Below are 10,081 nucleotides of genomic sequence, written 5' to 3' on the forward strand. Positions count from 1 at the left end.
AAGAACGTCGCGACAGACAATTCATTTTAAACACGGTTATGAAAATTCACATGGGGAAACGACAATACGTTTATATTTTACATGAAAACACATTTCTTCAATCGGTTTTATACATGAATAAAACTGCATATTACTATTTTAAGTATGGAAAACACTGGTACATTTCGGTCTTGGAACATTTAAGACTACAGCTCATTTCTATAGAAAATATCGGATTTTCTGGAAACAAACATGATATCTTTTCACGGAAAGGCTTACTATTTTTCATACAAACTCTTATGAACTCACCAACATAATTGTTGACACTTTTTCAAACGACTTGTATTCTCAGGGAATCAGTAAAACAGGTAACCAACAGGTTTTGAGGATGGGGCGCCAAGGCGTTAATCAAATCTTTTGTCATTATATTGTAATTGACTTTTGAAACATGTAACACTTACAATGATGTAACTTTTTCAGTTATATATATATGATGGTTATGTTTGCTTTATTTACTATTACTCAATTGTTATGATATAATACATGAAAGTCATCCACCCCCGGACGTTGCCGCATTACTAGAAAAACAGTATTTTACGACGCACAATTAATGAAACACACTGATAGAGGACGCGCATTTGTGCGTGCCCTAAAAATTAATGTCAGTTTTCCAAAATTTGAAGTATAGAGGACACGCATTATTGCGCGCACTAAAATTAGTGTCAAAAAAAAAACACGGAGGGCACCTATTATAAAAAGCGTGTCGTGTAATTACATAACATGGTTGACTGCGACTCTTCACGTTGACAACGCCCTGCTGCAACTCACGATGGAGCCCAACGGTGAAGCAATTACATAACATGGTTGACTGCTCTGGCGTGATTTGGGGAGAAGATGGGATTGGGTAGTCTTCTTCCTCTCTATCTTCTTCCTTTGTATATAAATCCACCCCTCATCGTTATCTAAACACAAATTAACCTTCATACTTCTTCACTCATAAGTGTTCAGAAACAAGCTCAAAACCTCAACACAAGATCCCCATGATGTCGATATCTCGATCCAGCCTCCTTTTGAGCCTTCTGCTTTCTCTTGCTTTTGCTACAAAATTCGCAAAAATACATAACTATGAGTTCAAAGTACGCCCTTATATTATACATAGTGTACCATAATCATCATATACATTTTTTGTGTATCTAATGTTCCTGTTAATTTCAACAATTGATTATGTTCGTAACTACTTTGATTTTCACAGGTTCAAGAACAAGCGGCAACAAGGCTATTCTAAGTATGTAATTCATGTCCTTTTGGCTGTTTCAGCTTATAGCTATTGGCTTAGAACTAGCTCATGTTTGGGAAGCTATCTGTCAAGCACATGTATCAGGTATCCAATTATTAATATATACAGGGACTATTTCACGTTTCTGATTTGTTTTACCTTTAACCAATTAACCGTATTTTTTCATCCTTTTCTTTTCTTTTGTTTTGTAGTTGTTTGAGTTTCTATTCACACCATTTGATGATGCTAGTAACCCTATCATAGCTCAGGTAAAGATGTTTAAATTAAATCCAGTTATCTTAATTCTTAACAATAAAACAGAAGGAAGTTTTACCTCAAATAGGACAATGGAACATGAAAGATAAGGTAATCCACGCCCTATATATTAATTACTTGTCATTTTCAATTGTTTATAATATAATTAATATTATACTATTTTCATGACATAGAAAGTTATAAATGGAAGTGTTGTTAATTACTGGGCTTGTATCAACTTCTCAAGAACTGTTCCAGATAGTGCTGCTCAAAGTTTTTGTCATCAGTTGGTCCAAATGTGCTAAGAATCTGGCATGGTATGTATATAATCAACTCATATATTATCTTTCATAAATTAAATATTTAAATTATATACAAAATGTTGGAAATTTCAGGAATTTAAAAGTGAAAGTGTGGTTCCAGTCTACTCTGCAAGATCAGATCAGGTCAAGAAGGTTTTAAAGCACGTGTATACAGCCACTGTAAATAAACTTGGAGGAAAAGAGTTGGAATTGCTTATTGCCATTCTCCTTGACAACAATAGCAGCTTGTATGGTATGTAGCTTTCATATGCTTATCTCCCTTCCACTGGAATTAAAAAGAAAACTTTTTTGTTTTGCTTAATGGAATAGAATGGACCATTTCATTCCATTCCTTCCAACCAAACAGACAGTAAAGTTGCTTGGGTTTCAGGTGATGTGAAGCAGATATGTGAAACGGATCTCGGGTTGATTTCACAATGTTGTCTTACAAAATATGTTCTAAAGATCAGCAAACAGTATCTCTCAAATGTCTCCCTCATAATCAATGTCAAGGTCACACATTTTTCATGAGAAACTAGGCATTACCAACTCATTGAGTTCTATTTTTTTATTTTAATTTTTTATTAGTCAGCTGGGTGGAAGGAATATTGTGTTATTGGATGCTTGAAGATGGAAGGTCCCTCTTGTTAGGGATATCCCAATGATAATTTTTGGAGCTGATGTCACTCATCCAGAGTCTGGAGAGGATAGTAACCCATCAATTGATGCGGTAATTACAAAAATAACCTCAGACTATAGTTCACTTGTGTTAAAATTTGGGAATTCTTCTTATAACTATTTTTATGAAAAAAAGGTGGTTGCCTCACAAGACTGACCAGAAGTCAAAGATGAATTATCTTCACATTTGTAGTTTATACCATCTCATTCACTTTAGTTGGCACATCACATATGAAGACCAAATTGATGCTAATCTAGTAAAACATGGCCCTCTTTTAAGTAAATCCCTGATCAATGCAGTTTGGAATCAATGTTGGTAAAGTTTCATTCCCTTATATATGTTCAAAGAAGTGACTGGATCATAGTGTTCTTTTGGTTGGGTATGGCTCGGCTAGTTATGCGCCTAGCAGACATAATGAGAAGCCTTACTGGATCATCAAGAACTCATGGGGAGATTTTTTCCCACACCAAGCTAGTTCGAAACATATCTTTGAAACAGAACCAGCAATACATTCTATCCACCCTCAGGTACTATTTATCTATACATTGGTTACAAAGATTAGACCCAACATATGTTCTATATGTTTTTTCTTATGATCATTTGTCAAATATGAGTGGACTGGATGTTATTGAATTGTGATGGATTTTAATAATGATGGGTTGAAAGCTATTGCTACTCGGTGTAAGTAAATATTTCTTTTTCTTCTTAATGTTGGGGCTAGAAGTGTTCTGCAAGGTCTATGGGTTTATGCGGCAGGTAAATCAAATATTTCATCTATATTTGTCGGCTCAATTTATATGAATTTGTTTAACTATGTTTCCTTTTTTTAATAAGAGATAAATTGGATCACTTTAATCTCATATTTGATATTGTTGTCATCAGATCCATTCAAGCTGTTTCCGATTTAAAATTTGAAGGAGTTTTTTAGCCCTTAATTTTGTTGCCATTGTTTGAAATTTTGAAAAATAGGGATTGAGTTTTTAGTAAAGGCAAATTGCAATAGATATAAACTCTTACTTGCTATCTAATTTATTCTAATTGCTACCTTTACTTTATTTCACTAACTTTGATTAGTAAAATGATTTTGCTCTTTTATTAGGTTGTTATTCATTGTGTTGTATTAATATATATATGTATATTTGAATGCATTGCAGATGGTTAAGATGTTGAATAATTTAGCAGAATACTTATCAATTAAGGGGTTGAAGTATCAGAGGCTTGATGGAAGTACAAAGGTTGAGGTGAGGCATCAAGCTATCTACTTGATTTAAAATTTTAATGTAGCTGGAAGTGATGATTTATGCTTCCTTCTTTCTGCTCGTGATGGTGGTTTAGGTATCAACCTTGCAACAACAGACACGGTTATCATTTTTGTCGCTGACTGGAATCCTCAAAATGATCTCCAGGTTTGGATCTATATGCTTCTTTTTACTTATATATATATATATATATATATATATATATATATATATAATTTTACTTGATTAGTCACTAAACATTAATTGGGATTAGTTTGACATGATGTTATTGTGTAGGATTTCCGTGTTGTTCTTGTTCAAGAGTTGGGATTGATATTGAAGCTAAGAGACATGATGATTGGTTGGATACATGAAGGGTTTTAGAGCTTCTTCAGACAGCTTAATGACGAGTTATTGAAACAAGAAGGTGTCCCTTTATAGCAATGTAGTATTAGGTTATATAGTTAGGGAAAACCTCTTAATAACAATGTACAATTAGATCCCTTTAATATAAATGTATTACAATTTTTTGACATGATGTTATTGGATGAAATTGATTGTTGTGGTATATATGTGTTTCTATATTTTTGTATTATACGTAAAAGAGTATCGTAAAGGCACGTCGTATATGCATATCGTAAATGGTTGCTGAAGTTTATGACACGCAAATGCGTATCATCTTCATTTATGACGGGATTTAATGATACGCAATGCGTGTCCTAAAGGCGCGTCGTAAGGTTACGACACGCAAATGCGTGTCCTAAAGGCGCGTCGTAAGGTTACGACACGCAAATGCGTGTCGTCTTCCTTTATGACAGGGCCTTCCTTGATACGCATTGCGTGTCGTAAATGAGCGTCGTAAATGCGTGTCATAAATGCGCGTCGTAAATGCACGTCGTAAATAGACGATGCGCAAAAGCGTTTCGTCTCTCGTTATGACAGGACCTTCCTTGACACGCATTTGCGCGTCGTCTGAGCATTTTACGACACACATTGCGCGTCGTAAAATGCTGTTTTTCTAGTAGTGACAAATTTCTACGTCGTTCACAGTTTAATAAAAGATTTTATACACCAATAACTCTAGCAAGTGCCAAAAACCAAATTTGGATAAAAAGAAAATCATATTTAGATATTTAATACAATCATTCATACAATAATTCTCATTTCAATACATCAATTTGTTATTAATTCACAGTTTAATTTAATACGTTAGCTCAAACACCCATTCACAATTTAAATAAACTATGACTACTTAAGTGGCCACTCAGTCAATAAAATTACTTCCAAATAAACTATGTGTTAGAAATTATCAATTAACTAATAAAGTCTCTGTCTTAAATTCTATATTAAATAGCCAAACTCTATGGTTAAGTAAACTGGCACATAAAACATATTTGTACTAATTTCATTAAAACTAAAATAATCATAGCTATTTTAGCCAAAAGAGAGACTTCTAAAGAGCTATTAAGTAGATAATAGATTATGTATAAAAATCAAGAGCTAGTAACTTTGATAATAAATTACGTTGACTTACCTGAAATTGAAATTGAACGCAACTTGTACTCATGATAAAGAAAATCGACATGCTTTTTTGATTTTATTCCTTGTCATAATCCATTGTGTCGCTTAACAATGATCTGAATATTGGATCGAAAGTTTTTATTTAATTAACAATTGATATTTAAAGTCTATCAATCATAGTCAAGGAGTTCGATAAAATACCTTCCTCACTTCACTTCTTTTTCTAAACTGCAATCTTAGTGACCAGATCTAAGAAATATTCATGATAGCAACTGAAATTCACTTTAGTCTGCTGTTTAGATCCAATCTGTTGGAGGAGGGAGATTGCGGTGAAGAAGAGGAACGGCGGTAGTCAAGGTTGCGACTGGCAGAGAAGAACAGTGATGGTAGATTTTAGCTTGACCTAAGAGTTGTTTCTGATCGCTAATAAAATCCATTTTACACTTCGATTTAGATCCTAGATGTTGGAGAATAGAGACATCGGTGAGAACAGGGGCAACACTAGTGGAGGTCGCAATTGGCGGAGAAGGTCGGCGGTCGTGGGTTTTAGCCGGTAGTAGAGGCAACAAAGCGGAATTGGAGGGTTGGGGATTTTCTGGAATGACTAAGAAGAAACAAAATGAACGACCATATGCGATCAGGAAAAGGAAAATGGCTTATGGAAATTGGGTAATAATTTTGTTTTATTTACAATAATACCACCATTTACTTTAGATGGAATATAAGTGGGTGGTTCTCAAAGGTTCTTAACTAAGGGTATTCAAAACCGGATAACCGAAAATTCGGATATCCGAATTTCGGATATCCGAAAATTCGGATAGTTGATTTTTGATATCCGAATCCGTATCCGAAATTTTGGATATCCAAAATTTCGGATACGAATTCGGATATTAAACCGGATATCCGAATTTCATTAGTTTTAAATAAAGAAAATAAACCCTCCAAGAACAAAAACGTTTCCATGCATTTGTTAGGAATAATAAGACTTCATTTGGTCCGGTTAAATGCAAGTTACCTCATGATACCTGAAGATCTTGAGAAATCAAACTCAAATTACTAAAATCAACATAAAAAATGTAACATTTATACCATCCTCACTTTGCGTACCAAGTAAAAATGTTAATAATTTGTCTTTTTGAATTTCAAATGAAAAAACCCAATGCATTAAAACTATTTTTAATAATTTTTTATATTATATATTTCGGATTTCGGATATCCGAAATATCCGAAATTTTCACATTTTAATATCCGTATCCGAATCCGAAAAACCGGATATCCGAATTTCGGGTATCCGAATTTTCGGATATCCGATTTTTCGGGTATTTTCGGATCGGATTTCGGGATTTTTCGGATCGGATGTTCGGATGCGGATATTTTTGACCACCCCTATTCTTAACATTTTTTTGTTCTTATTTGATCTTATATATATATATATATATATATATATATATATATATATATATATATATATATATATATAGGGGATAGGGAATATACATTACAGCCCCACCTAAGCTTAGGTACTAAACCTCTAAAATATGTCGTTTTAACATACTAAATATACCCGGTTTGGTTTCACTTGGTAAATATATCATCCTCCATAACATTTCTTTCTTTCATTATCGTTTTACCATCTCTGTTTTCTTTCCTCAATTATCGTTTATTACTTCACCCAAGTGAACATTACTAAACCTTAAATTTCAACCCTAAACACTAAACCTAAACCCTAAACCCTAAATATAAACCCTAAACCTTAAACCCTAAACCCTAAACCCTAACCCTAAACCCTAAACCCTAAACCTAAACCCTAAACTCTAAACCCTAAACCCTATTGTGTCGATCTTGAATTTACATCTTGAAGTATTAATCGTGAATCCATTAACCGTAATCTTTATATAGTAAAAAAATGTATTTTCAAAAGGTTTAGTACCTAAGCTTAGGTGGGGCTGTAATTTATATTCTCTTTTCCCATATATATATATATATATATATATATATATATATATATATATATATATATATATATATATATATGGGAAAAGAGTGAATAAGTGGCTGTTATGTACCTAAGCTTAGGTATAGAACCTCTTAAACGACATAATTTTAAACAAAACAAATCCAATTTCATTTTCTTTTTATTTTGTTTTAATATATTACCATTCAATTTGTCACACCCCGAAACCGATGGCGGAACCGTTCCGGTGCGGAGGACGTCATGTGTAGCATCACAACCAATGAATAATAGCAATCATAGCAACGCAACCATTACAATGAATACTTAAGTAAAAATGTTTACATAGATTCTGAAAATTGTTTGAATTACATCATATAGTTTGTATGAATATAAACATTAAACTCTTATTGCTTCAACTCTTCAAAAACCCAGCAGGTACCTGTCTACAGATTTCCTGAGAATACAAGCAGTTTGAAAATATCAGCATAACGTTGGTGAGTTCATAAGCAGTAGTTCATAATGAAAACTTGTTGATGAGCTAGCAGAAATGTTTGTATAGTTTCAAGAAAATCCGATATTTTCTTTAGTGAAAGAGTAGTGTTATCAATTTCCGTATAAAACCATGAATGTTCGTTACTGAAAACCGTAGTGATATGCGAAAATACTACCTCATGTGACTAGTTAGGGCTAATCATGAAGTATAGGTATTTTGTATGTGAAACCAATGCATAATCGGTTCTGTTTGAAAACCCTGACTTCAGCCAGTATACGTAGTGTGTGTTAGTTCTATTTAGTATAAATAGAACAGTTGAAGAGTACCAGCTTGTAAACTAAAGGTGATTTATACATAATGTGAGTCTTATAACCATGTTTGATATGACTAGTGACCTTTCTAACGTTCTTCAGGCGTTGAGTTAAATGACATTTGTACATCCCATGCGTGCCCGCCTAACTGTAGCTAGCAGTTCAGATGTGGGATTGTCAGTCCCGAATAGATCTATTCACAAATCTCACGCTCTCCCTCCAGGAGACTCTGGTTATACTATGGTAGGATTTATCCCTGTACACCTAAGGGTACAGTAGTGAAGTAGCGCCTCACAGTATCGTACAATCTAGTTTACATGTAGTGTGGTAGCGTTCTACCATAGTACAAATCCGTATGTATACCGTATGTGGTGATAATTACTGTAAACTGTTTCTGTCTTAGTGCATATGTTTAGCAGTGAAAGTTATTATACTTGATATGTTTTAGAAAAATCCCAAACTATACCGATTATAGTCTGCATGTATAGTGAATAGCATGTCCGGAAAACTATGCAATTTTTGTGAAAACGTCCCTTATGCTCAACACAGTACAAAAGGGTTAAAGTATGAGGTTTGCATAAGTTTTGAAAACATTTATGTTTAGCTTGTATCCCCCCCTGAAAACATTGAAAATATGGAAAATGTAGGGGTATGAACTCACAGTTTGTCGTAAGACTCGAGTGTAAGGTCGGCGTGGATACTGAGTGTCAACTGATGTTTTGTACGCAAGTGGATCCTATTAACATATGGTATCACATATATGTATCAGACAAGGACATAACATTATCTGTTATGGAGGAAACCACTTTAGGGACTAGGAATCGTTTGAAACTAAGTGTTAGAATCACACGTGATTGAAGCTAGGGAGTTTGCGGCTGTAATTAGGAGTGTACGGTCAGGGGTTTGCGGCCCAACAGGGTTTACGGCCCATGAGTTTACGGTCCAATGGGGTTTACGGCCCAAGTGTTTGCGGTCCATGGGTTTACGGCCCATGGGTTTGCGGCATGTGGGTTTACGGCCCATGAGTTTACGGCCGTAAACACTGGGTGAAATGTAGGATTTTTGGTGTTTCAAGGTCCTTTCTAGCCTCTTGGGAGTGTTCCGAGTCTTTTGCATAGCAAAAGAGGTGCTAAATGTCAAACCTTGATCATTTACTAGAGTTTACGGCCAAGGCGGGGTGTACGGCCGTGAACTCTTCGTGCTCATGTCTTTTGGGTCGATTTTTAGGTGGAAATCCAAAGTTTCAAGGAGATAACAAGCATAGAGAGTAGCTACTTACTATGAGAAGGCTTGAAATGCGATTTTTAGCCTCTAAGAACTAGTGTGTTCTTGGTGAGAGAGAAAAATCTAGAAAAAGATGAACTTTATAAGATGAAACATGGATTCATCAATAGAAAAGGGATTGAAACACCATAGAAGTGAAGAATCACTTACACTCTTGGGGATTCTTGAGCTAAAATCGATGGTTGAAGAGAGAGAGTAGAGAGAGAAAGTCCTTTGAGTGTTTAGAGTCCGAAATGAAGGCCACTCATCCCTTATATAGGGGGGTGAGTTTGCGGCCGACCGTAAACGAGTTTACGGTCACGAGTTTACGGCCATAAACTCCTGGCCGTGAACTCTTCCTGGCCGTGAACTCGGGTTGTCGAGTGAAGTTTCGAGTTTTTCGCGTGATTTCCGGTTAATTCCGACTTGGATAAATACATATTATTGATTTAAAAGAGTAAGATCTTTTCCCAAATTAAGAATGTTGACGGAATTTAATAAAACCCCAAATTTTATTAACGGAAATCGGGTATAGATAACGGAAAAAGTTTCGGATTGTCACAGAATTGATTTAAATTATGGAATGAAAAGATCAATTATATATCTTTTATTGCAAAAAAATCATTGAAGTTTATTGGGAAAGTAAAAAACAAATATATTTTTAACGAATATAACTCAAACGTTTTTTCCTTCAATTGAAAAACTATATCCAATGATTTGTGAAACCTTGATTGAGTTATTAGATATTCTTCTTTTATCTTTTATTGTATTTGCTTTTATTTAAAATTTAGTAAGGTTGAGTAAATGATC

At 34.5% G+C, this 10,081-nt stretch overlaps 1 long non-coding RNA gene across 1 annotated transcript; it reads right to left on the minus strand.

Moving 5' to 3' along the window:
* Positions 1-516: 516 nt before the first annotated feature.
* Positions 517-5,865, minus strand: LOC145109855 (uncharacterized). The gene is made up of 3 exons (XR_013709267.1): positions 5,452-5,865; positions 5,264-5,366; positions 517-1,077 (listed from the first exon to the last, which is right to left on the minus strand). It is a non-coding gene; the product is annotated as an uncharacterized LOC145109855 (long non-coding RNA).
* Positions 5,866-10,081: the final 4,216 nt, after the last annotated feature.

Source organism: Lactuca virosa, chromosome 4, assembly GCF_052849685.1.
Source record: "Lactuca virosa cultivar CGN04683 chromosome 4, Lactuca_virosa_CGN04683_v6, whole genome shotgun sequence".
NCBI classification, from domain to species: Eukaryota; Viridiplantae; Streptophyta; class Magnoliopsida; order Asterales; family Asteraceae; genus Lactuca; species Lactuca virosa.